Below are 6,028 nucleotides of genomic sequence, written 5' to 3' on the forward strand. Positions count from 1 at the left end.
CTTCCTAATTACATGAATAAAATAAAATTAAACATTATTACATATTAGAAATAAATTGAAAAAGCGGATATGACACATAACAAAGTCTTTTGAGAATCTTATCAACTACGATATTCTAAATTAAAGTGCTATAGGATTATTACCAATTGACAATACCAAATATTTGAACGATATGTTACCTCGCTTACAATATAATAATAAAAATTGTTCTTCTCTAATGCTTTAATCATCACACTTAGCCTTTCCTAAAAACTATATATTTTGAAAAAGACATATGTTCTTACTTATTTTTCAAAATTATAAATTTCCTTCAATTTTATAATCTCCTATTCTTTATTATTTATTATAAGAGTAAATTTTACCTTTTTTTTTATAATTCAATAAGTAATGTTTTTAGTTTATATTAAGTTAAAATACATTAATTATTTAATAAATTTTAAAAATAATTTATGTTGGGTTCAATATGTATTTAATCCCTCTAAATATGGATTATTTTAATTTTTAGTCCCTCAAGAAATTTCTTTAAAAAATCGTCCTCCTAATATTTATCGTCCACACTTTTGATCTCTCATGTCAACGTCCATTAACAGAAGCTGATGTAACACAAAACGTGAAAGTGTTTTGGTGACTGAATGTACATGTGGCAGTGACAACATGACAAATATGCTAATGTGTTAATGATCGTTGCTCATGAACTAAAATAAGAAGTTTATGAAAGTATCATTAACCATATATCATATGCATATGTACCTTGACCTATATCATCATATGTATCAGCTGTTAGAATGTTGAGTCACAAATGTAATATTACATGTATTATGGTCATTATTAAATTAGCCAAAACTATAGTAGTCTAATTAATATTAAGTTTGTGGCTAAAATCATAGTGTGTAGATACCATAAGTAAATATTTAATTTGATGAGGGGTCAAACACTACTAAGTAAAGACCCTTTCGCCAAGGTTGGAGAAATGATACCATGTCGATTAATCAATCGTGGTTAGGTAGGGTATTATTATAAATATGCTGCTTTCTACCACAGGTGATTGACCGTAGTGATAAATTAGGTAACACACTACCTATCACAACAATTATAGTAAATAACCGTTGTGATATATATAGTTCATAAGTTTATAATAAAATATGTGGATTGTTTGTTTTTCCTTTCCTATCAATAAACATATACAACCATTCAAATTGATTTAAAGATAATAATCTGAAAAATTAAATTATTCTTGAAAAAAAACTTAAATAATCTACTTTTTTTTTCCGTATTTCATGCATCTCATAATTCATTTCTCGCTCTTTAACATATAGAATTTGGTTTAATGCCCAAAGTTCTTCAAAGCAACGATTCCTTCTCTTCTAGTTTATTTTAAAATAAAACAATTTGTTGACTAATTATTATTCATCGTCATCACCATCATTATCATTATCTTATACGATGACGATGCTTATTATGATGAAAATGATGACGATGAATCATAATTTTTTAATAAATTTTATGGTTTGCAAAATAAACTAGAAGAGAAGAATCATTGCTTTGAAGAACTTGGGACATTGAACTAAGTTCTAAATGTTAAAGAGCGAGAGAGGAATTAAAAGATGCATACAATTTGAAAAACATTGATTGATCTAAGTTGGTTTTTAAATATTACTTAATTTTTCAGATTATCATTTTCTAAATTAATTTAAATGAATGCATATGTTCAGTGAAGGGTTATTGAAACAAGCAACGATATAATAAACTAAACTGGAATTAGACCAAAACTAAATCACATATAGCTGAACAAAACATGTTTGTTCCAGGACATACCAAAACACGACGATATAAAATGTGTCACAAACGTGCATTTTATTGAAAATATTATTTAATAAGTAATGCTTTTAGTTTAATAAGTATGTTTTTAGTTTATAATTCAATAAGTAATGTTTTTAGTTTATATTAATTTCAAATACATTAATTATTTAATAAATTTTTAAAATAAATTATTTTGGGTTCAATATGAATTTAATCCCTCTAAATATGGACTATTTTAATTTTTAGTCCCTCAAGAAATTTCTTTAAAAAATCATCCTCCTAATATTTACCGTCCACACTTTTGGTCCCTCATGTCAACGTCCATTAACAGAAGTTGATGTAACACAAAACATGAAAGTTTTTTGGTGACAGAATATACACGTGGCAGTGACAACATGATAAATATGCTAATGGGTTAGTGATCGTTGCTCATGAACTAAAATAAGAAGTTTATGAAAGTATCATTAACCATATATCATATGCATATGTACCTTGAACTATATCATATGTGTCGGCTGTTAGAATATTGAGTCACAACATGTATTATGGTCATTATTTAGTTAGCCAAGACTATAGTGGTCTAATTAATATTAAGTACGTGGCTAAAATAATAAAAGCCATGAGTTTGAAACCTAGCAATTATAATTTAATTATAGCACACATAATATTAACATTTCACCACGATTATATATTCCAATTGTGGTGGTATGCATATGAGTTTATTATAAAATATGTGGATTGCTTGTTTTTTCTTTCCTTTCAATAAACATATACAATCATTCAAATTGATTTAAAGATAATTATTTGAAAAATTAAGATATTCTTGAAAAACAACTTAAATGATCCACTATTTTTCGAATTGTATGCATCTTGTAATTCATCTTTCGCTCTATAACATATAGAATTTGATTTAATGCCCTAAGTTCTTCAAAGCAACATTTCATTCTCTTCTTGTTTATTTGAAAGTAAACATTTTGTTGACTAATTCTGATTCATCGTCATCACTATCAACATTCTAACAACATGTATTGTGGTCATTATTTAGTTGGCTAAAACTATAGTGGTCTAATTAATATTAAGTATGTGTCTAAAATTATAAAAGCCATGAGTTTGAAAGCCAACAACTGTAATTTAATTAAAGCGCACATAATATTAGCATTTCACCACGATTACATATTCCAATCGTGGTGGTATGCATATGAGTTTATTACAAAATACGTGGATTGCTTGTTTTTATTTTCCCCTCAATAAACATATACAATCGTTTAAATTGATTTAAAGATGATTATCTGAAAAATTAAATAGTTCTTGAAAAAAAACTTAAATGATCCACTATTTTTCGAATTGCATGCATCTCGTAATTCATTTATCATTCTTTAACATATAAAGTTTGCTTTAATGCCCCGAGTTCTTTAAAGCAACATTTCCTTCTCTTCTAGTTTATTTTGAAAGGAAATAATTTGTTGACGAATTCCGGTTATCGTCATCACTATCATCATCATCATTATCATCTTATATGATGATGATGATTATAATGATGACAATGATAACGATGAATCAGAATTTCTCAACAAATTTGATGCTTTACAAAATAAAATAGAAGAAAAGAATCGTTGCTTTGAAGAACTTGGGGGCATTGATCTATGTTCTATATATTAGATGGTGAGATATGAATTACAAGATGCGTGTAATTCGAAAAATATTGATTGATCTAAGTTGGTTTTCAAATATAACTTAATTTTCAGATTACCATTTTCTAAATTAATTTAAATGAATGCACATGTTTAATGAAGGGTTAGTGAACCAAGAAATCTATATACGATATAATAAACTAAAATGAAATTAGAGCAAAATCAAATCACATATAGATGCACAAAACAAGTTTGTTCTAAAACATACAAAAACATGAAGATATAAAATGTTTCACAAATGTACATTTTATTGAAAAGATTCATAGAGAATGAAGATGGAGAAATGATCTACTTGTCTCAGAATAACATCCACAATGAAAGGAGGATGAAACTGAAGTGAGAGTTACATACTTGTTTTAAATTTGAATGGATGTTATTATGGGTCTTTCACACAAGTTTGAGCTTTCACTTATGCCCCATCCTCGTATTTTTTCTTCATAGCAACACAAACAGTTTTTGAATCACACCCATAATATGTGCTTTCTTGATTTATTTATTTTTGTTCACCTTTCTTACAAGTTAAAATGTATTAGCATACTATTGTAATCCTACAAACAACATGTTAAACAAATTTAATAACATAAACTAGCATGATTTTGTAGTCCTACAAATAACATATTAACCAAATTTAACAACATAAACTAGCATGACATTGTAGTATGACAAACATAATGTTAATTAGATGTGGTAACATAAACTAGCATAACATTGAAATCCTACAAAAAACTTGTTAACCAGATTTGGGAACCTAAGCTAGCATGACATTGTAATCCTACAAATAGCACGTTAAACATAAATGAAAATAAACGAGATTTGGAAAGTTTAATTTTTTTAAAGAAGGGCACAATGATATTTGGAACATATATGGCAAATACTTTCCCATTTATATTGTCTTTTGATTTATTAAACACGTAATGACAATTTAAAAAAATTGAGATCTAAGTAGAGACAACACAAAAAACACGAAAATCATTTGAAATCGAAATGGAAGAAAGCGCATGGAGGAATGACGTAACTTGAAAGTTCTTCAAAAGTATGAATATTAGAACCTATACACAGAAAAATAGAAGAAAGTGTATGAATAAAATGATTACCTTTTAGAAGAAGAAAGATAAAGAAAAACAGTGTTGAACTTGATTAGACTTTTAGTTTAAAGAAGAAGAAAGATGAGTTTTATGGAAGAAGAAGAGATAAAAATTCCCTAGATGTGGAAGAGAGAGTTTTTATACTTTGTGTTTTGAGCAAGACATCTATTCTTTGCTGAAGGTTGATAACTTCGCCTATATATTAAAATTAAAATTCCTATCACAATGGTTGGTAATAAAACTGTGATGAAATGCCAATACTATTCACATTGGTTTTTGGTACTAACAATTGTGATAGGTATTTTAATTTTAATTTTAATATATTTATAAGAGTCTATGGATAAGCCCTTTTTGTAACGAAAAAAAATGCCGGTGTTGGAATTCGAAGCATGTAACCTTTCATCTATTAACATGGTTGTTATTATGAATTGTAATGAAATGTCTTGTAAGAAACAAAAATAAATTTATGTGTGTTAAGATGAGTTATTACTATAAATGCTTAAACGGTCGTAGTAATATGATTTTACGAAAGGTATATTTTGTTGTAGTGAAATTAGAATATTGAAAACTAAGAAATAACCATAAGGTTATTTATATGGGTTATGATACACATTTGTAGAGAGATCAAAACACATAGTTCATCAGGATTCTCTCTTCATTCCTGTCATAAGATATTCAAGAAACCCTAAGAAACTCTACAAATTATAAGATCACATACCCCCAAGCTTCATCTACCCAAATGAAAAACTCAGGTACGCTTCCGCTTTCATTCTCATATTCAATTCAATTTAATGATTCCATTAGCACCTTCAATATCCTCTAAAACTGTTGCAACAATTCCCAAGCTCTAAGACCTTCTGAAGTGGTCTAGCCAGACCGAGCTTCATCAACTTACGATCACCATCTAGACAAGGTAGTTCTTAGCATCATTTGAAGTCAAACAAGTCACCACAATGTAGTCCTTCACTTTCTGATGCTTTCCTCTAACTTATCTGGCGTTGATTGATCTTGTTCATCATTTATTTTTATTTTTTTGTGGCTTGCTTGTTTCTTAAACTTGTCTAGAATTCCCTTTGCTCAGTTTATATAAATGAATTTTGAGCATAAGGTTGAATTCGGGATGAGAAGAGGATGACAATGGTGGTGGTCTCGTGTCTTGAATTTACCAAACGATGAAACTCCGATGAGAGCTCACCGGAGAAGATGACCGAATTTTTCTCAGGTTGTCTGAGTTTGATCAAACACGTTGGAGGAATATAATATTCTGATTGGTTGGATTTAAACTGGATCCTGTGTTTGGCTTGCAACGCGTTCCATCGTGTTCTCTAACATATTGAGTGTTGGATCTACCACGTCAATTAATAAGGTGTGATCCAACACTCCGTGTTTTTCTGATTTCTATTATTTTTCTTTTATTATTTTTAATTTCTATTTTCTTTTTAAAATTCATAG

Source organism: Lathyrus oleraceus, chromosome 4 (assembly GCF_024323335.1).
Source record: "Lathyrus oleraceus cultivar Zhongwan6 chromosome 4, CAAS_Psat_ZW6_1.0, whole genome shotgun sequence".
In the NCBI taxonomy this organism is placed as follows: domain Eukaryota; kingdom Viridiplantae; phylum Streptophyta; class Magnoliopsida; order Fabales; family Fabaceae; genus Lathyrus; species Lathyrus oleraceus.